At 39.7% G+C, this 23,412-nt stretch overlaps 1 protein-coding gene across 1 annotated transcript in view; it reads right to left on the minus strand.

Annotated features, from left to right (window-relative positions):
- Positions 1-1,766: 1,766 nt before the first annotated feature.
- Positions 1,767-23,412, minus strand: part of pkaap (A-kinase anchoring protein pkaap) — a 392,730-nt gene continuing 371,084 nt past the window's right edge. Inside the window, exon 14 of the mRNA XM_090388075.1 lies at positions 1,767-2,099. The gene's annotated coding sequence lies outside the window, so the exon portion shown is untranslated. The remainder of the gene's footprint in view (positions 2,100-23,412) is intronic.

Here is a 23,412-nt window from a genome sequence, read left to right on the forward strand (position 1 = left end):
CAATTTATTTTCAGTTGTATTATGGGCACATACTTTCTGCATAACTGAACCAGATATAAGACACTGGTAACTAATTAAAATGGTTTGATACAGATGGATACCCAATCTCCACTAACTGTAAAGAGATGATTTAAAAGTCCTGGAAAATGTCATTATCAGTTAGGAAGCCACAAATATGGTTTTCCCAAAAGTTACTCAGATATGCTGGAGCTTGCATGTACACAATTTTCTAAGAAACCGAGATGGTCTCATTCCCAATATTACACCTACATAAAAAAGTTGAATGGATTAAACAGGTAGTGACTTCCACTTCAAAAAAATGCTTGGGATAAAATTGGCCACCAACGGTGCTCATGTGGAGGTTTATTGAAGAGCAGTTGTATGATAACAAATCACTTCATTTAACTCATGGGGAGGGAACTAGGAGTTGTTTTGAAGTACCAATCTCATCAAATACAGGTCTTTAACACCACAGTCTTGGGCTTGCTAGAGTCAAACAGTGCTCAAATTCAGTAAATCACAAGAAAGGGTATTCAAGTGAAAACACAAAGATAGTCCTCTAACACTTTCAAGCAAATTACTGATCAATAACAAATTTGATTATAAAGTTAATGCACTAGTAGTATGCCAGTACATCTTTTGTGAGTCTTCACAATGAATACTAAAGAATCCAAATTTGTCTACTTTATAGTGATGCCAAAACAGAATTAGACATTTATTTAAAAGATGAGACTTTGAACACCACGTCAAACAACAACTGCATTATCTATACATTCTTAAGTCCTGCCAGTTTTCAGTCTGGTGTTTTATTTTCTTAGTGATCAAATCACAGTACATTAAAGCAAATATCTGGTAACATCCTTTATTTCTGAATCATATTTACAAAACTACCCCTGTACATGAACTATGTACAACCGACGGAATGCATACATTAGGTGGACACCAGTATCCTATGTACAATACAAATAATGGACAAAAATCATGATATATCTGTTATTGCTGACCCAATGTTACATTAACTCCTAATACTTCTTTTTGGGTGGAAAGTAACGCCATTGAAAACTTTATAACAGATCACATTTTCATTTCAAAAACACTGCAATACATGAATCTAAAATGGCATATCACAAAAATTCCAGTTGTCCATTTTCTCAAAAGCCCACAACAAAACAGTACCTGAACACATTTTATAGTTCACTGGTTGAAGTACTTATTAATTTTGGGGAACCATATTTGCAATTTTACTGTCTAACATTGAGCACCTAACTGTTACTTGAAAACAGCAATAAACATGTTTAAGGTACATCAAGTTGTATAACAATATCCCAAATAAACAAATGATATACTCATTCAAGAACTGTAACTGACACAATTGCCTTAAAATGGATAAAGTTGCTATTTGTGGAAGAAAATAATTTGTTACAAATATAGCTTGAAGTCCATATGTGGACAAAGTATTATAAAAGTAATAAATATGTCAAAACATTTAAGAGAAAGACAGTGGCGTCTCTATAACCTGCCCTTTTATACAACACACATCAATACCGCTGCTGGAAAAGATAACAAATTAGTATAAGGGATAGGAAAAAAAATAGAGGCAACATTATATTTAATATAGTGACCAAAACAACTTTTGGCACATGCTAGACTAAATAATTATTCTTCCCTCCTAAAAAAAAAAAAAAATGATATCACAGTGCAGTTAGATACTAATACACATAAGGATCCAACTTCGAAATAAACTGACTAGACAGAATGACTCCAGTTGAAATGTACAATTGATTTCTATTTTAAACCAAAGTGGTGGTGGTGATGGTTTATGGACATCTGAACAAAAGAATTTTTAAAGTTCTGTGGCTTCAACACATCTTTTGTGAACAATGCTGCTTCTCTCTCAGATGAAATGTACTGCAGTATTAGTGATTTTGTTAAAACAAAATTATTGGGAACAAATCATTTACTTATATTAGAGAGGCACTAATCAAAATCCACTGGATGGATAAGCCAAGATATTTAATCACATTTTCTGGTCACACTAACTTCATTAAAATCTTCTAAAGGATCTCCACAACCAATGCAAAGAAACAGTTCAGCAGGAGCTAAAAAAAAAAAAATTATAATTTAAGAGTTAGATACAAACTTACCAGTTAAAAGCAGAGACACAGAGCAACCAAGATAAGTTATTCATCTATTTATTTGGAGACACCAGTAAATTTAAATAAAGGGAATACTACTTTCTAACAAATTTTTGTGAGTTGATTTTCTATTGCATGAATAATAATGTTGTTTGAAGTTTACTAGCACAATGACTTCCTGGGCACCTGTTATTCAAAAAGGGTTGTATGGATGTTTATTGGCACATAAGGCTGCTATGGCTATAATGCATCATACATTCCAATCTGATACAAAGATTTGGCAGTGGGTTACTGCATACAGTTAGAAGTAACTCCAGAGGAACGTACCAACTGTGTGGTAGAAAATGAAAACAACCTGAGAGTAATTGTGCAGACAGGCTATAGGGTTTTATTGTCAATGATATACAGGAATTTTGCTAGCAGGGAAAAGGAGGTGATTATCCCTTTGTATAAGGCAATGGTCATGCCTTGCGGACCTGTCTGGAGGCCTCATTTTAGGAAGGATGTAGATTTGCTTGAGCGTGTACAGAGATGGGCAGCACATGCTTCTTGATTAGACCTGGGTTCAAGCCCGTGACTACCAAATACGGAAAGGTCAGGGAATGACCACTGCATATCCCCGGAGCAATAGTTGCTAATGCTCCAAAATAACAAACAACAACAACTAGGCACATGTGAGGTGATCTGATCAAGGTGTATAAGGCCTTGAATGGGTTGAGCACACTGAATTCTGATGGGGATTCTTCCACTTGCTCAGATTATGAACCTAATGGTGGCATAAATTCAAATTGAGGAAATTTGCCTTTAGCCAGTGGGTGGTTAATTGCTGAAACAAACTTCCATCTGTCGTTGTGGAAGTTGATAGCATAAATAAATTCAAGGAGAAACATTTAGAGAGAATGGTTGTGTGAATTTTTTTTTGGCTAATGCTACATAAGCTTGCTTCCTTGCATCACATGACACTATTATTATTATCTGTTTCAAAAAAACAGAAATGTTATTTAATATTTACCTCCTCTCTAATGATACTATGTAATGTTATCAGTTCTTGATAGTGTGGACAGTCAGTCAAAATATGTTTGACTGTTAGATGTTCTGAGCATTGTGGATACCAAGGAAAATCATTATTATGAGTATGAACCACTTCTTCCAACTGTCTGAATGCTCGAGTGCCAAAATTTTGGGTCCTGTTTCAACTGGAAAAGTTTATCATTCATTTGGTTATGCTATAGCTCTGTGCAAGGTATTTGAAGTTGTCTGTAATTCTGACCCTTAAAACATCTCAGGGGGTTAGATACATATGCATAAATTCAAGTTGAGGACAAACAGCTATAGAACAATTGTGCAGAAATTTTCCTTTAGCCAGCAGGTGGTTGATAGCTTAAATAAATTCAAGGAATTGCTGTATAAGGTTGCTAATATGGCCTTACTGAGCAGTGTCCAGCAATAACTGAATTTAGAAATGTCAATGAATTGAAAGTAATTCCTATACAAACAGGGAAGGATGATACATGGTTGTTTTCCATTAAGGTTTACCACATGAAATTAATAATAAAATATTTATTAGGCTGTCACCTATCACTATACATTAAAGTGACATTTCAGATATCTTGCCAATACCCATCATTAGACCATGCTGTTGGGGAAACAAAAGAGAAAAGGTTATTTTTGAATATTACAATTCTGAATTGCCATTACAACAGAAAATCTAAAGTAAATACAAATATATTAAATTCTTGCCAAGCAGTTAATTTATAGGTGAGTGATAAATTTTTATCCTGGAGCGACCTTTGTTCCCATATTCTGGACAACAGGGTTGGTGTGCAGGATAGTTCAGGATCTTACCGATACCCATCATCAGACTATGGTTCAGGTGGACTGGAGAGAGTTATTTCCTATTTCTTGCTGAGATTCTGAATGCTTTTAACGACAATTCAAAATTTAATACTCTAGAATCACAAATTGTAATGGTAATATTCTAAAATATTCAAAATTTGTAACCTTTTCTATTTTATGTTTCCCCAACAGCATGGTCTAATGATGGGTAGCTGTAAGATACCAAAAAATGTCACTTTAATATATAGTAATGTAGGCGAACAGCCTAATAAACTATATTATTAATACAAATATCTGTTTCACAGCTGTTACTTTTGCATTTTTAGCTCAGACCAACATTTCCCCTTCACGCACTTCATGAAGGTCCCATTCCAAGAGATCATACCTCAGGATGAGTTCAGTATGTTATGCAGTGTTTCAATCATTGGTATATTCTCTCAATACAGGTTACTCTGAGTGCTTGTCACTCTGCCAAACACTTCTGTATCTTTAAATGGGTAGCATTTTCTATATGGGGCTTTTCATTAGGTTTTAGTGCAGGACTACCTTAGCACCAATACCAGCCCAAATCATGACGGTAGGGGGCATAGCATTGGGAGAGTTTACCTTTGCAGGTGAACTGAACAGTCAGTAAATCCTGGCTTGGTCAGGATTAACTGACTGAGCAGTAGCAATAGAATCAGCCACCAGGATCCCCCTTTTTGAGTTTCCATGGGTTGCAGTGCACACAAACATGTCAGATTCCTATGGTGTGGGCTTTGGATCCTACTGATTGTTTTGTCAAAAACAGATCATTACTCCAACACCACAGGCAGGCAATTTTCAGTTATCATTCCAACCACCACAGAAGTTACTGATCCCTTCACCTAGAGTCAGAACTGAACTGAATCAGATTTCTGCTATTTCAAAAACAGTTACAAACAACCCAATTTTAAAATACAATGAAAATTAAAAATAAGGACTAAGATTTATTTCCTTACACTCCACTCAAAAGCAAAGAGATCTATATAGTTGCCTACCAATGCAACAACCTGTATACACTTGAAGAAAAATTAATGTAGTACAAAAAAACCATGCCAATATGAATAATTGGCATTCAGATATTGTTCATCATTATATATATATAAAAAAAACTTGGTTTCAAACAGCAAGCAGAACCCAAAAATAGCACCAAAAGAAGAGAATTATTTCTGGAAATATTTAAAATGAGAGCAGAAGTAATTGTTCACCCCCCCCACACACACATTTAAAGAAGACAGGCTCTAGATAAAAAAACTCCTTGTATACGCACCATTCCAGCTAACCTCTGAATTGCCCTTGGAGGCAACTTATTCCAGTTATTAACCTGCTGGCTAAACTTCCTACAATCCAACCTCTTTCCCCCTAATTTGAACTTATGGCTCCTAGTACATTTTTAACTGTCAAAATTTTCCTTTCACTTACTTTACTATCCTCACTAAGGTACCTAAGTTACATAGCATTAGTAGAGGCATTTGATGCAAGAAAGCAAGCTTATGCAGCATCAGCCAAAAAAAAAAAAAAAAGTAACATAAATAAAAAATATCCACTTCACCCCTCTGTTCGTTCGAAATACCTGTCCAGCTGAGCCTTAAACTTATTTAGGCTATCAATTTCCACGACAAGGAATGGAAGTCTGTTCCACCTACCAACCACCCGCTGGCTAAAGGCAAATTTCCGCACATCTATCCTACATCTGTCTTTCCTCAATTTGAATTTATGCCCTCTCAGGTGATTATTCTGAGCAAGAGGAAGAATCCCATCAGCATTGAGCATGCTCAAACCATTCAAGGCTTTGTACACCTCTATCAGATCACCTCGCTGGTGCCTAGTTTCCAGACACTGTAATTCGCAAAACTTAAGCCTTTCTTCGTAAGAGCACCCCTTTGTCCCATTCACCAATCTTGTTGCCCTTCTCCGTACTCTTTCCAGCAGCTCTACATCCTTCTTGAAATGAGGCCTCCAGGCCTGTATACAGTACTCTAGGCCTGACCATTGCCTTATACAAGGGAATAATCACCTCCTTATCCCTGCTAGAAAAATTCCTATATATCATTGACAATACAACATGAGCTACTCTTGCAGCCCGTCTGCACTGCTCAGAGAACTTCATATCTGCCTGCACAACCACCCCCAGGTCCCTTTCATTCTCTACCACTGTCAGTGTAGTACCACAGAGTTGATATGTTGCTCTGGGGTTGCTGTTTCCCATATGTAGTACTTTACATTTGTCAATGTTAAACTTCATTTGCCACCTCGAAGCCCATCTGCTCAACCTTTCCAAATCCTGTTGCAGCAGCATAGTGTCAGTAGTGCCCTTGACAACCCTGCCAACCTTCGTTGTTGTTGTTGTTGTTCGGTTTAACGACACAAGGGCAACTAAGGCCAAATTGTGTCTCTTCATCGTTAATTGACAAAAAGTATATTGTTAGAGAGATTACATTATATGCTTCTGTACAAACCAATATGTTTTATATATAATAAAAGTTCTTCAATATTTGCTTCATTTCCTAAGATGCGAGATAAATCAGGTGATATATTCAATTTAGAGAGAGACTGAAAACTGTTTGACCGGATGGTTGAATGTAAGGGACAATCAACCAGGAAATGACGGACTGTAAGTTGCGTCTGACAGGATGGGCACTGTGGTGGGCTTTCACCCAATAACAGAAAGAGATGAGTGTGGTGAGTATGTCCAATTCTGAGTCTTGCCAATACAACTTCCTCTCGTCTGTTTCTTCGGAAGCCAGACAGCCACAGCTTTGGATCTTCTTTTATCTGGTAAAGTTTATTGTTAGGCTCACTTTTCCAGGTCTGTGACCATTTACTGTAGCAGGCTTTGCGTATGACAGACTTAAAATCAGAGAAAGGAACCTGAGGATGTTGTGAGAGAGTGGTTTCCGGATGTTTAGCGGCAAAGTCAGCACTTTCATTTCCCGGAATGCCTGAGTGGCCAGGGATCCAGCAAAATCTGATTGACTGATTGGACACACTGCAAGTAAATAGCTGGGAATGAATCTTTTTCAATGTAGGGTGAGAAATGGAGGAATTCTTCCTTATGGCAGAGACAGCACTAAGAGAATCTGTGTAAATTATGGCAGATGAAATGGAAAGCTCAATTATTTTACTAAGCGCTAAGTTAATGGCATGTAATTCAGATGTGAAGACGCTACAAGCAAGCGGTAGTGTGGCTGAAATTGTACATAAAGGAAAAACTGCCGCAGCACCTACCATACTCTCAGTTTTAGAACCATCCGTATAAATTTTACAGGCATGGTTGTCCGTAGCATGAGCTGAATGTAACTGTCTGATGTTGCAGGAAGGTATACTTTTCCCCCACTGGAGGAAGTATGTATCTTGAGAGACAGACACATATGTCCAAGGAGCAACAGGTGTAGTTGTGTCTTGGAAGATTTCATTTAAATCGACGTTCCAAGTCTGAACAAGCTCTTTGATCCTGAGAGAGGCAGGTCTATTTTCATTTGGCTTGCTCTCATAGAAGACATCCCAACGAGTATTATAGAGATATTCCCAACTTGGGTGCGATGGTAGACTCTGGATCTTAGCAGCGTAGTGAAGCAGTAGTGCTTTTCTACGCAGGTGTAATGGAGGATCATGCGCTTCAATATATAGACTTTGGATCGGAGAAGTCCTGAAAGCTCCCAGCGCAGTCCTCAGAGCACTGTGATGGATCATATTTAGCCGTTTTAAAGTAGTGCTCCTGGCAGAGTCATACACTGGACAACCATAATCTAGCCGTGAGCGGATTAAACTTCTGTAAAGATGCAGCAAAGTACACCGATCAGCTCCCCATGACATAGATGATACCGAACGAAGTATATTCAAATGCTTTAAACAAGAAGTTCTCAAATAAGTGATGTGAGCTTGGAAATTTAGTTTGCAGTCTAATAGTAGTCCAAGAAATTTAACGGTATTAACGAGAGGGATTGGAGTATTGTTTATCTGTAATTCAGGTTCAGGATGGAGAGCTCGCTTCTTGCAAAAGTGAGTGACAGTGCATTTCTTTTCTGACAATCTGTAACCGTTCTGTGAAGTCCAGGATTCTATTTTGGTTATGGCAAGTTGTAGCTGCCGTTCAATGGTATTCATACTTTGAGATTGACAAGAAATGGTAAGATCATCTGCATACATATAAGTTTGAACGGTTTTTGGGATATCTCGTGTCATGCTGCTAACTCGGATTGAAAACAGTGTTGGACTGAGTATTGATCCCTGCGGGACTCCCTCTTCCTGGATGTGAGATGTAGAGAGGACGTTTTTGTATCGGACTTGAAAAGAGCGCAGTTGCAGGAAATTCTGAATTATTTCTGGCAAATGACCCCTAAGCCCCAGATGGTAAAGGTCCATAATAATACCATGCCGCCATGTAGTGTCAAATGCCTTTTCAAGATCTAAATTGATCATGACCAGATGTTGTTTCATGATAAAGGCATTTCGGATATGAGACTCGGCTTTAATGAGCACATCTAGGGTTGATCTATTTTTTCGAAAGCCATACTGGTGATCTGGAAGGAGATTCTCTGACTCCAGGATGTAAGTGAGTCTAGTGTGAACCATTCTTTCGAAAATTTTTCCCATGCAGCTCGTAAGAGATATTGGCCTGTAGTTTTCAACACAGGAAGGATTTTTTCCTGGTTTTGGTAAGGCGATAATGAACGAATGGCGCCATGAAGACGGATAGGCATTTTCAGAGTAGATCCGATTGTAGAAAATTAATAGGGTTCTCAAGTCTTCTCCAAGTAAATGCTTTAACATAATATAATAAACTCCATCTGGACCTGCAGCACTATTGGAAGATCTGTTTAATGATTCTTGAAGTTCTATTAACGTAAACGGTTGGTTGTACGGGAATGAACGGCGCGTGGAGAAGTTGATTTTATACCGTTCTGCACCTGCTTTGATTTTCTGGAAGGTGGAGGCATAGGTGGCAGAAGCTGATATTTTTGCAAATGATTCTGCAAATGCATTTGCAACTTCTTCGGGAGTAGAGATGTCTTTCCCTTTCCAATGAAGTATCGGAGAGGGCAGCCGAGCAAATTTGCCATTTAGTGCCTGTATTCTTTTCCAGATGACTTGTGTGTCCGTGTCTTTGGTAATGGTGGAGGCAAAAGCAATCCATGAATCCCGTTTCGCTTTCCGCCTAACTTGTCTAGCTTTTGCTTTTAGTCTTTTAAAAGCAATTAGGTTACTAGTGGTGGGATACTTGCGGAAATGATTCCAGGCGCGGTTTTTTTCCTGTTTGGCAATTAAACAATCTGTATTCCACCAGTGATTTCTGTGTTTTCGATATGGTGTGGATTTTGGAATGGAGGCCTTAGCTGCAGTCAGAATTTGATTGGTTATGTAAGTGTTGACATCATCAATATGTTGACTTTGAACATAAAATCTGTCTAAGCGTATCTGGGCAGAATAGCCATCCCAGTTTGCCTTTTTAAACTGCCAAGTGGATCGTTGGTCAGGATTTGAAGTTACCCCCGTTTGTAGCGAGCAAATAATTGGAAAGTGATCACTGTTGAAGGGATCGGTTAATACCGACCATGTCATGATTGGAAATATGGATGGCGAACAAATTGACAAGTCTATTGCGGAAGCAGATCCGGTTGCTAAGTGGATGTAGGTAGGAGATCCAGAATTTAATAAATTAAGGTCATTATTATGCATGAATTCCTCCATCAATTTGCCTCTTATATCCATTGTGGCCGATCCCCACATTGGATGGTGTCCATTAAAGTCACCAAAAAGACAAATTGGAGTTGGCAGTTGTGCAATTAGGTTGTCAAGTTCTGAAAGCAGAAGTGGTGCAGAGGGCGGAATATAAATAGAAACAATGGTAAATGACGTACCAGCTGCAAGGCGAGCTGCCACAGCTTCTAGGGTAGTTCTCAATTGAATCGGCTTGGATGGTATGTTAGCGTTAACAAGAATAGCAACTCCTCCACGTGCAGGTGATACAGAGTTCCTATCTCGTCTGTAAATGGTATAACCTGAAAATTTTGGCAAAACTTGGGGTGACAAGAATGTTTCCTGTAAGCATAGACCTATGGGATTAAATTGAGCTATTAAATCTCTTACGTCATCAGAATGAGTGCTTAGTCCTCTGCAATTCCATTGTATGATATTGTTCATTATTTAGGTTTACCTGAGGGTGATTCATCTGACTGTTTTCTGTACGTGGGACATTTTTTCCGGTCCTTTTTTGAGAATGTGGGGCGTCCAGTATCCATGGTGTCCTCTGCATGCAGTTCTAGAATAGGTTCCTCATTATCTAGCAGCTCATCTACATCCATGCTTTTGGAGGGAGATTCCGTTTTTTTAGAGACTGATTCTGATTTTAATTGTTCTTTTCCAACTGGGGCTAATGGGGTATGAGTAGGAATGCTGATTGGAGTATTTGTGGCTTCGCTAGTTCTTTTTGGAGGATTATCTTTCTTTGAGGTTGAAAGCGTAGATTTGAGCCAGTTCGCCAGAGAGGTGTTAGGTGGAACTGATACATCTGTTTGAGCTGCAGTAGAAACGAAGTTCCGAGTGCGAGCTGCATAGGAACGACTACTAGGCAGGGTCGACATAACTTGTCTACGTGCCTCAGGAAAGGTGACTTTATTTTCTATTTTGTACTTTTGAATTTTCTTTCCTGTAATCCATAGCTCACATGTTTTGGAAAAAGCTGGGTGGCTTTCTTTGCAGTTGGGACAAACAGGGGTTTTGACAGAGCAATCCGCTTGAGTATGATCTTTAGAGCCGCAGATGGGACATATGGCCTCACCTCTACATGCCTGCTGCGAATGCCCGTATTTCTGGCATTTGAAGCAGCGAACGGGATTTGGGATAAATGGTCTTATACGACAATTCAAATAGCCAGCTTTAATTGAGGATGGTAAGTCTGGCGTGCTGAATGTTAAAATGATGGATCTCGTTGGAGTGAGATTTCCATCTTTTTTAGTCATAATCCGTTTCACATTTGTAACTTTTTGACTACTTAGTTCTTGAAGTAGCTCTTCTTCGGAGACTGTAATTAGGTCCCACTCACTGATTACACCCTTTGATGAATTTAAGGTTCTGTGTGGAGTTATTGATACTGTGAGCCCACAAAATGATGTTGTGTTTAAGAGCCGCTCAGAATGTTTAGCGGTGGCAGTTTCAATGAGGAGGTCTCCGGATTGTAGTCTTTTCACCATTTTTGGTGATCCAGTAATTGATTCCAAATATTTCTGAATCAAAAATGGTGACAATTTGCCTACAGGTTGGGAGGATAAGGAATGAATCACCAAGAAATTTGGTAATTCTTCATGGCATTCAGGTTCCCTTCTAAACCTTTTGGGCTGGTTGGTGTCACGGTCATTGTCAGGAATTTCTGACCTTGAGCTTGATGGCTCTAATGGTGGATAATTACTCGTATCCATGTTAGCTCCTTTTGGCCCTGGGGGTATATTTTTACCACCCAGATTACCGGCCCCGCCACGGGGAGGCAGGAGCAGTGCCGCTTGTGGCCAAGCGTATAGGTTAGTACAATTAGTAAGACTAATTTAATTAAAGAAAAAGGGTCTTTCCTTCTTCTGGGCTCTCCTCTTAGTGCTTTTAAGAAAATGGGCTACTTAAAGAAAAAGTTTAATAATCAAGGGAGAAAACAAAATAGAACCTATTCGCTTACAGAGAAACGCTTTTCTATCGCACGAGAATCGCTTGGCCACGGAAACGCTTGGCACCCGGGGCCGCCAACCTTCGTATCGTCTGCAAACTTGGACATTAAGCCTGATATACCATCATCAATATAATTTATAAATACAGAAAACAATAAAGGACCCAATACTGAACCCTGAGGGACTCCACTAATAACATTAGTCCACGATGAGCAGTGTCCATTGATTACCACTCTCTGTCTTCTCCCCCTCAACCACCCCTTTATCCATAGCAGCAATTTGCCTCCAATGCCACACTGCTCCAATTTGTGCAGCAGTCTTCCATGTGCAACAGTATCAAAAGCCTTTCTAAGATCCAAGTATATAATATCAAAGTTATTCCCTGCATCATAGTATCCAATCAAATTGGTCAGGCAAGACTTCCCCTTAACAAAACCATGCTGTGTCCTAGCTATAACTGTAGTCTTGTCTAGATGATCCTGCAGTGCTTCTTTAACCAGTGTCTCCATTAATTTTCCGGGAACAGAAGTTAAACTTCACAGGTCTATATGTGTCAGCCTTTGATCCTCCTTTGTGAATTGGGGTCACATTTGCACATCTCCAGTCCATGGGTACCTCCCCTGAGTCCAAGGAAGCTCTCATAATTATGGCTAAGGGTTTGCTTATTTCCTTTGCTGCCTCCTTTAATATAACTGGATAGATCCCATCCACCCCAGGTGCCTTTCTTGTGTTTATCTTCAACAATTTCTCTTCCACTTTGCTCTCAGTTATTACAAGATTCTCTAGCTTACTGCTAGAGTTGAATACACCTCTGGCATTCCCCTCGCTGAATAACTCCTCATGTGTGAATGTCGATGCAAAATATTCATTTAGTTTGTTAGCTACCTGAGCAGGGTCATCAACAGTTGACCCATCGATATCAAGTGGACCAATCTGATTCATCCCCTTCCTTCTAGAGTTTACATAAGTAAAGAACTCTTTGCTGTTTTTCTTCGCATCCCTTGCCAAGGATCTCTTGTAATCTGCCTTCGCCTGCCTAACCTCCTTTGTAACTTGGTTACAGATCAACTTGTATCTATCACAGGCGTCTGTGTCACATGTTAATTTGTATGTATCCCATGCATTTTTCTTCTCTGCCATATGCCTCATTAGTTCATCTGACATCCATTTAGGCCTAAACCTTGAACAATATTTCTTAGTTGGTATGTAAAGCCTAGTAGCTTCCAAGATAAGTTCTTTGAATGCTTCCCATTTTGAATTTGCTGTTGGCAATATCATCAGTTGATCCCACTGTATAGAATTTAAATACTGTCTCAGTCCATTGTAGTCGCCTTTACGAAAGCGTAGTGGTAGTTACCTCTTTGAGTAACTCCCACTTCAGAACACTGATCACTGCCACCTAGTGGTTCATTTATCTGCAGATTCTTAATGCATGAAGAATCACTACTGATAATCAAATCAAGAGTATTACTCCCTCTAGTTGCCTCCCGAACATGCTGATGTAGAAATCAATCATCCAATAAATCCACAAAAGCCTTACTACTGTGTGAGTGACCAGCCCCCAAATTCCAGTCAATATCTGGGAAATTAAAATCCCCCATTATAAGACTCTCTGATTTACTGGCCCACTCTATTTCTCCGAACAGTTTCTTATTATACTCATCAGAGTCATTAGGCCTATAGCACACTCCTACTCTCAATTTTGATCTCCCAATGCTTATGTCACACCAAACTGACTCGACACTGCACTGTCCAGCGATGTCGACTGGCATCACTTCCTTGGATTTTATGTGTTTTTTAACTAATAGCATAACCCCTCCACCCTGTCTATCCTTTCTGTAGACATTGTACTCCCCAAATTCCAGTTCTGCATTCCTTATATCTGTGTGACACCACGTCTCTGAAATCCCCACAATATCTGCCTTTGATGTTTTGAGCAATACCTCAAATTCATCAAATTTATTTACTAAACCCCTAGCATTGGTGTACACTCAAGTATACATCCACCTGTTTCTATTCTTAGCTACCCTAACACAGCCCATGTGTTTATTTGTACCCCAATGATTCCCAGCAGTCTCTGAAATATCCTGCATCTTATTTTCCAGGCTGCTGCTCATTCTAATAGAAGCAGTGCAAGAATCACTTTCTCCTCTGCCAGCGGCTACTGTTAATCTATTAGTCTGTGTATCCTCCCAATCTAGCAGTTTTCCGATCCATTTAATACTGCCTCGATAGCATCAGCAAACATTCTTGCACCCTTTCTATTTAAGTGTATCCCATCCCTGTAGAAGCAGTCTCTCCTGTTAACAAGTACAGATAGCCCACAGATAAGTATAGCCCACATATTTTAGTATTAAATCAGCTCACACCAACCATAAGAATAAGTATTTACTGTAACTAAAATATTTATTTACATATTAAAATAAAATAAATATTTACAAAAACTGCTATTATATTAAATATACATGTAAAAACATTAAAACTGTGATAAAATCCTTGAGATAAAATACACTAAAATAAACCGGATTAAAAGCGATAAAAACGATAAGAATCTCTGGAGCTTTCGGAAGCTTGCGCTCCCTTCCTCAGCAGTAACAAAACTTCCTGCAGCACGTCCATATATATAACAGGCTCACGGTACCTATACACGTGGTGCAGTCGGCGCATGGTCTGAACTTTTATTTTAATATGTAAATAAATCTTTTAGTTACAGTAAATACTTATTCTTATGGTTGGTGTGAGCTGATTTAATACTAAAATATGAATTTTCCCAACCTCAGAGGCCTTTTTCAGGATATAGCCCACATATTCAAAGTCTTTGCTGATTTGCTTGCCACATTGCCTTTTTTTTTTTTTATTATGGTCTCACAACTGCCTTACAGCAGGAATTGATTATGACCACCCTATCTTCCTAAGCAAATTTTAAATAAATCGTCAAGCAAAATGAATGCTTTAATAATCACTAAACTAGAGTTCTATGACATAAGTAACCTAGATGTTTCTGAATCCATTTCTTCCATTGAATTTTCTTATTTTTTTGCTATTGGTAATTTGTAGCCAACCTATTAAAATTTAATGTCTATATTTCTACACAGTGACATATTCTTAGTGTCCATTTGTGGAAATGTGGTATCTTTATGACCTGCAGAAAAACAAAATCCTCTCACAACTAAGGACTCCCAGAATAAAAACTTGACAGGTGTAAAAGAAAAAGTTATGCTGTTTCTTCATATTTATCCATGAAAGCTATTTTATAATTCCTTCTGAATGATATATTCTGCATAATTTGGTACTACCATTTTCTTCTGATAAATAATTTAATTTTGACATTGAAAATGTCATTAGTTGAATTTTTGCACTATGAAAAAAAGTGGAATAACATTCAAGTTGTGGAGTTGTTTGTTTTAGGATTTTATGGCACATTAGCATCTAAGGCTATAATGCGCCAAGTCAAAAAGATGTAAAATATAAAACTATAATATTACAATTGTTTGTATATTATTATAAAAGAGTATGCGATATAAAACGATAAAATCTGAGTGCATAAGGCTAAGACAGATGGCTAAAACATAAATGACAGACTGTTAAAATTGTGTAACAATGTCCTATGTGGAGCCGAGATAGAACAACTTCCTCTTTTCGGTTCCTGCACTGCAAAGGTTCAATTACAGGCTTAATCTCATATAACTTGTTTGCAGCCTGCCCATGCCATGAGTGTTGCCATTGGGATACCAGTTTCTTTCAAATTACTTGCTGTAGTCTGTATAGGGGACTGACAGGCATGAGTTAAAGAGGTTTGCTGATTTGGCTGCCATATCATTTCCTGGGATCCAGCAGAAACGAACATCAAATTCAGATTGTGCGAGGAAGTGCAGCTTCAGCTGTATCCAGGACAGGATGAGGGTTGAACCTCATCGATGATGTTATTTGGTTTTTAAGAGCATTAGCAACTAAGGCCATATTGCTCCGGTGCGGTGGTCATTCCCTGACCTTTCCACATCCTCCGTATTTGGCGGTGACGGGCTCGAACCCCGGTCTAATCAAGAAGCGTGTACTACGCACTGCTGCTCCTTCCCACCTGGCTATGGAGGCGCCTACCTCATCGATGATAAAGCATGCAATGAACTCAGAGAATCGGTACATATATATTTTTTGTGGTTGGTGGTTTGTACACGATCTAAGGCTAGCTCTGCAAAGAACACACTGCATTCGTTGGAGACCTGCTCAGATACCATGGTGTCTGGGAAAACAGCTGCAGATCCGACAGTCATTTCTGACCTCGAGCCATCTGTGTAGACAGGCAAGAAGTCAGCATGTTCTGAGCACTGTGCTAAAAAGAGCTGCAGGTAGACGGTGGATGGAGTATTGTCCTTTCTCCAATTGTTAAGGGAGAAGTTGCAATTTTGGACACAAGCATGCCGGGGTGGAGAAGGTTGCCCTGGTGATGGGGCAACATTGTCTAATGTGATATTGAAATCATTGAGTAGCCTTTGGATATGAATACCGAATGGTTTATTGGCAGTCTGGTGAATGATGTACAGATTTTCCCAGTCGGATGGTCTGGCAGGGATTTCAGTTTCAAAGAATACTGTAGAGACAACTGTTTCCTGTGAAGCGATAACGAGGGCTCATTCACTTCAACATATAGGCTATGGACAGGAGAAGTTTGAAATGCTCCAGTGGCAATACGGATCGCCTGATGGTGAAAGAGATCCAACCATCGGAGTACGCTGAGTCTAGAGGATGCGTATACCTTGCACCCGTAAAAGGGTACATCGGTCAGCGCCTCAAGAATGTGAGGAGATTCAAGCCTCTCGTGCACTTCGCACATAGTTGATGGATGTATTGTAGAAAGGTCATCTTTCTATCAAATATAAGCCCCAAAAATCTAGTCTCAGGTACTACTGGAATAGCATTTTGTACAAGCCTCAGTTCAGGTTCAGGGTGAAGATTGCGCTTTCTGCAAAAATGCATGCAAACAGTCTTTTGTGGAGAGAGAGTTCGATTTTGGTTTTATTGGCGCAAAAACAACTAAGGTTATACTGCGCCAGGAAACGATTAAAATATCAACAAAGATAAATTTTGGTAACCTTTAAAAAGGTTACCTCGTCAAATTGTTATTTATATATATAAGGCAGTATACGTTTAAAAGTAAATTATCCAATTTATATATGTGTGTATATATAATAATAGCTTGTAAAAACTGCCAACATGTGGTCGTTGTCGGATGAGTAAAAGCGGTAAAATGTATATTGCGAACATGGGTAAAATTAACGCAATCTATTAAAATATGCTTTAAAGTTAAAACGGTGTCGCAAGACTCGCACATTGGAGGGTCATCCGCCCTTAGCAGAAAAGAATGTGTCAGATGACTTTGTCCTATGCGGAGTCGAGCAAGAACAACTTCCTCGCTCCGATTCTTGCGCAGACTAGACTGCCATGTTTCTATTACAGGTTTTATTTGGTATAATTTATTTGTTCTCTCTCTATGCCATAGTTCTTGCCATTGGGAATATATCTTGTTGCGTATTATTTGCCTGTAGTCTGTATAGGGGACTGACAGGCAGGCAACGATTATTAGTGGGTGTTGCTGATTTGGCTGCAGTGTCAGCCAAATCATTTCCCTTTATCCCAATGTGGCTAGGAATCCAGCAGAAGCAGATATCAAACTTGTATTCATGAAGAGAATGTATCTTCTGCTAACCCGACAGAGAACTGGATGAGAGTTGTGTCTCAGAGATAATAAAGCCTGTAATACACTCAAAGAGTCAGAATATATTATTGAACTTTGGCATTGACAAGTTCGAATGTGATCCAAGGCTAGCTCTGCAGTGTATATGCTGGATTCAGGAAGAATCTGCTGGGATATTATAGTGTCCGGAAAGACAACAGCAGATCCTACGCACGATTCAGACTTCGGGGAGGAAGTCTGAGTGCTCAGCTCGGTGTGCAGAATAGAGCTGCTGGTAGACAGATGATGAGGTCTCAGACTTTACCCATTTCTTAAGCGAAAAGTTGCACGATGGGGTATGAGCATGCCAGGGTGGAAGAGTTTCTTTTGGTGTTTGTGCAACCTTGTCTACCATGATGTTAAACTCTCTGAGTAGATCTTGGACACGAATACCAAAAGGTCGGTTGGCAGTCTGACGAATATTGTACAGGTTTTCTCAATGTGGCTCAAAAACGGATGTCCTCGTAGGATGGTCTGGCAGGGATTTCAACTTTAAAGCATAGTTTAAAGACAACTGCTTACGTCGAAGGGATAACGATGGTTCGTTTGCTTCGACGTATAAGCTCTGGACAGGAGATGTTTGAAAAGCTCCAGTAGCGATACGGATAGCCTGATGGTGGACAGGGTCAAGCCATCGAAGGACACTACCTTTAGCTGAGGAGTATACCTGGGCCCCGTAGTCTAATTTGGATCGTACAAGTGCACGATAAATACGTAGTAGGGTGCACCTGTCTGCTCCCCAACACGTGGAGGAGAGAGAGCGAAGAATATTTAGTCCCCTCGTACACTTTCTTTATCTGGCTCAAAATAACGGCAGATTTATTAGTAGTAGTGTATCTTCCGGACATTTGGCTCTCATTAGAAGATTAGTTTTGGATAAAGTTATTAGGATAGCGGACACTTATAGACAGAGGCAGATTATGAAGTTTAATAGGTTGTTGGGAGAAGGTACAGTACAACGTAACGTAAAAAGTACTCATTTTGTTTACAATTTGAGTAATAGGCAACTTACGAAAGAGCAACAGGGAGTTTTAAATTTAGGTCATAAGTTTACACTTGTACCTCCCATTGCGGAGATAGCAATGGGTATTGAACAGGCCATTAGCAAGCTACCGGAGGCCCTAGCTAATGAGATCCGGGTTAAATCTGCCGTTATTTTGAGCCAGGTAAAGAAAGTATCTCCCAATCTTAACTTTAGTCAAAGAAGACACGATGGAATTGTGGTTTTACCTGCAGACAAGGGCAGATCGATGGTTGTCCTAAACAAAGAAGACTATCACAAAAAAGCAATGGACCTTTTACAGAACAATAATACGTATAAAGTTACTCAGAGAAACCCGTTGGTTGGCCTAGAGCGGCACGCTAATAAACTGGTACAGGATTGGTTAAAGGCAGAGAAGATTTCCAGGGAGACCTTTTGGTTCTTACATGCTACTGGATGTCAACTCCCTAGGTTTTATGGACTTCCAAAAACTCATAAGACAGAAATCCCACTCAGACCTATTGTATCATTTATAGGAAGCCCCACATATGCTTTGTCAGGGTATTTTGCTAAATTGATTTCGCCTATAGTGGGCCAGTCCAACTATGTCATAAAAGACAGTAAAGAATTTGTGAATTTTGTGAAAGATCTGATTGTAAATGAAAACGAGAGCATGATTTCTTTTGATGTGGTGTCACTATTCACATGCATTCCAATTAAACATAGAATATATTGTGTTAGAAAATCTTTGAGTAATGATGTCTCTTTGGGTAATAGATCACTTTTAAATGTAGAGGATATTTGTTCTGGTGTGGAACTTTGTCTGGCCAGCACCACTATGGTGTACCAAGGTGTTATGTACAAACAGGTTCATGGTACAGCCATGGGATCTCCTATTATCGTGGTAATCAATGGACACTGCTCATCGTGGACTAATGTTATTAGTGGAGTCCCTCAGGGTTCAGTTTTGGGTCCTTTATTGTTTTCTGTATTTATAAATGATATTGATGATGGTATATCAAGCTTAATGTCCAAGTTTGCAGACGATACGAAGGTTGGCAGGATTGTCAAGGACACTATGCTCTGGAAAGGTTGAGCAGATGGGCTTCGAGGTGGCAAATGTAAAGTACTACATATGGGAAACAGCAACCCCAGAGCAACGTATCAACTCTGTGGTACTACACTGACAGTGGTAGAGAATGAAAGGGACCTAGGGGTGGTTGTGGAGGCAGATATGAAGTTCTCTGAGCAGTGCAGACGGGCTGCAAGAGTAGCTCATGTTGTATTGTCAATGATATATAGAAATTTTTCTAGCAGGGATAAGGAGGTGATTATTCCCTTGTATAAGGCAATGGTCAGGCCACACCTAGAGTACTGTATACAGGCCTGGAGGCCTCATTTCAAGAAGGATGTAGAGCTGCTGGAACGAGTACAGAGAAGGGCAACAAGATTAGTAAATGGAACAAAGGGGTGCTCTTACAAAGAAAGGCTTAAGTTTTGCGAATTACAGTGTCTGGAGACTAGGCACCAGCGAGGTGTACAAAGCCTTGAATAAAGTTTTGAGCATGCTCAATGCTGATGGGATTCTTCCTCTTGCTCAGAAAAATCACCTGAGAGGGCATAAATTCAAATTGAGGAAAGACAGATGTAGGATAGATGTGCGGAAATTTGCCTTTAGCCAGCGGGTGGTTGGTAGGTGGAACAGACTTCCATCCCTTGTCGTGGAAGTTGATAGCCTAAATAAGTTTAAGGCTCGGCTGGACAGGTATTTCGAACGAACAGAGGGGTGAAGTGGAAGTGGTTATTTTTTATTTATTTATTTTACTTTAATTTTTTTGGCTGATGCTGCATAAGCTTGCTTTCTTGCATCAAATGCCTCTACTAATGCTAATTAGCGCCATCGTGGCCATGGAGGAGTTAGAGGACAGGGTTTTTAGTGGATGTCAGTTTCCCATAAAGAAATGGAAAAGGTATGTTGATGATACCTTCATCGTGGTCCAGAAGGGAAGAGAGGATGATGCACTCCATTGGTTTAATAGCTTCTCCTAATTTATACAATTTACCTCAGAGGTGGAGACAGGAGGTACCCTTCCTTTCTTGGATGTACTGGTCTCTAGGATAGGCCCTAGGCTCAAAACCTATGTGCAGAGGCCAGTACACCCATTATAGTTCAGCACAAGCTGGGCAGCATAAGAATAGTGTAGTGAAAGCTCTACTAGATAGAGCAGGGTCACACTGCACTAACTCTTTGGACATACCATCGACACCCACACTGACTGCAAACAAGAAAAGAAAAAACTAGCTGCCATGCTACTACAAATCTGGCAGACAAGATGGGAGGAGACGGACAAGGGCCTGATAACTAAGAAATTCATCCCGGATGTCAAACTAGTTTATCCAAAGTCGCCGCCTTGGTTCTCTCCTGTACATATATTATAACCGGACATGGCTCTATAAATCATAAGTTGACTACCTTGGGAATCATCAATAATCCCTACTGTACATCGGGAGAAATTGAAGATTGGGACCATCTTCTTTATAACTGCCCAATTTATAATGATCTTCGAGGAACACTGTACACCAGGCTACAACACATACCTCAAGGACAGGAGCACCTGTTAATTTCTGAAGAACAATATTATAAATCATTAACGGAGTACGCACAGAACCTCTTTTCTAGGCGCAGGACTCTACAACCAACTCAAGCCAGGGATAGAAACCCGTAAAGGACTTACTCAAACTTGAAATAAAAAAATCTGTACTTGACTGTTTTACCAGCATCGACTTGCTAACCCTGGAACATCCAAAGTAGGATTACCTGCTAACTTTCCATATGGTTTGGTAGGCTCCAGCGGTCTTGACCACTCCACCGCAAAATATAAGTCACACTCAAGCACTCTCGCTGAGTGGTTTTTCTACCCTTCTGGAGATATCCCCTCCCCTTTTTCTCCTGGTGGGCCATATGCTCCGCTACCAATTTACGGGATCCCCTTACTCTTACTTTCATCCCCCAACTTCTTCCGTACACCCTGTACTGCCGCACTCTACCTTATTTATTTATTTTATTTATTATTTTTTTAATTGGTCTCCGTTCAGGAAGCTCAGGCGACCCTGACGGAGACCTGCCAGAGAATAATGGGCAACGTGGGGTTCCACCAGGGGCCCTGCGGCCAAATGCCAGGACACACAACAAAACTACACATTCAACACACTACACTTTTTCTGGCATTTACAGTGTTCTGTATTTCTTCACAGTGTACATATGGTGCAGATGTGGGAAACCACAGGTGGCGCCCGACCCTAACACTATGCACACTATAATATGCACTAACTCTGAGGACAAAGAATGTGAAATTAGATGAGTCACAGCAGACCTTAGAAAATGCGGATACCCCCAGAGGACCACAGACAGGTATAGTAGAGGAATAAAGTCTAACCGTAAGGAACCGTTTGTTCCTGTGGCTACCGCATACATTCCTTACTATCCAGGCGTTACTGAGCATCTTGCTAGACTTTTGCGGGGTTATAAAACATGCTGTTGTCTCAGGTAAAGGACCTCAGTAGTGGAGTAGTATACAGGATAAAATGCCCGGATTGTGGGGAATGTTATGTGGGCAAGACAAAACGATGGCTCGAGGATCGTCTGGGGGAGCATGCAAATGCTATAAAAACCGCTGATTTCAATAAGTCTGCTGTGGCTGAACATTTTTGGGAGAAGCAGCATCAAATCTCCCCAGAGGATGCGGTTATTGTGGATCGAGCGCATGGCTCGAGACCCTATGAATCTGTTCATCCGACCACAATATTATGAATAGGGATAGAGGTATGGGTATGCACATCCTCTGTTTGAAACTATCATCCTAAGTACGGATGAACAGTTTTGCTAGGCTCACATCTGGTCAGTATGGGCTTGGCACACCCAGGGTCCTGAGCTGGATATCATCATTCTTCTCTTTCTTGGTGATTCCCTTCTACTTCTCTCTCTCGGGGTTGTTCAGAAAATTTTTTTTGGCTGGTGTAGCATAAGCCTCAGGCTTCCTTGTATAATATGGCTAATAATAATAATAATTAACACATTCCCGAGCTATTTCCGCTTCCAGTTCAGACCATGCGCCGACTGCACCACGTGTATAAGTACTGTGAGCCTGTTATATATGGACGTGCTGCAGGAAGTTTTGTTACTGCTGAGGAAGGAAGCCGATGCTTCTGAAAGCTCCAGAGATTTTTATCGCTTTTAATCCGGTTTATTTTAGTGTATTTTATTTTAAGGATTTTATCACAGTTTTAATGTTTTTCACATTAATTTAATATAATAGCAGTTGAGCTGATTGATTTAATATAATAGCAGTTGAGCTAAAATATGAATTTGCCCAACCTCAGAGGCCTTTTTCAGGATATTTTAATGGCTCATTGGCAGCTAAGGCCATAATGCAAAGTCAAATTTAAAAGGCTACCAACGTCAATCAATTAATTATTATGTAAAAAAGGTATAAAATAAAAGCATATAAAGTATAAAACTTAGATCTTTGTATACAAATAAATAGATTGTAAAAAGTGAAAAACGTCGGACATATTGTCTCTATCTGAGTGTAAATGGTTCAGTCAAATTATTAAAAGCGGTAAAACACAAGCGTCATGCTTCTATAAAAGCAGAACATTCTATAAAAATATGATTGATGGTTAAAATACAGTAATACCCCGACTTACGCGAACTCGGAGTTACGCGGTTCTTGATTTTTTCGTTTGGCAACGCTGCCGCCCACTATCTTCAAGGTCGTTTTTTATATGTTATCGATATACGGTGCGACGGCGGAGAATGAGAGCGAAAGATGAACAAAATTCAACTTTGCTGCTTTTATGTTTTTTATATCAGTGAAGGGGAAACACATTTCACCATAATAACGTAAAAACCAACACAATTCCAGCTATCGGTATAATCGCAAATGCAATTAGATCGAGTTTACTACCAGTTTATAACAGATTTCACTAGCAGAAACGCAACTGGATTTTTATTGTTTTATGGTAGTAACCCCTAGAAATGTGAGGTGTTAA

Source organism: Mastigoproctus giganteus, chromosome 13 (assembly GCF_048544385.1).
Source record: "Mastigoproctus giganteus isolate SK-2022 chromosome 13, ASM4854438v1, whole genome shotgun sequence".
NCBI lineage: Eukaryota > Metazoa > Arthropoda > Arachnida > Uropygi > Thelyphonidae > Mastigoproctus > Mastigoproctus giganteus.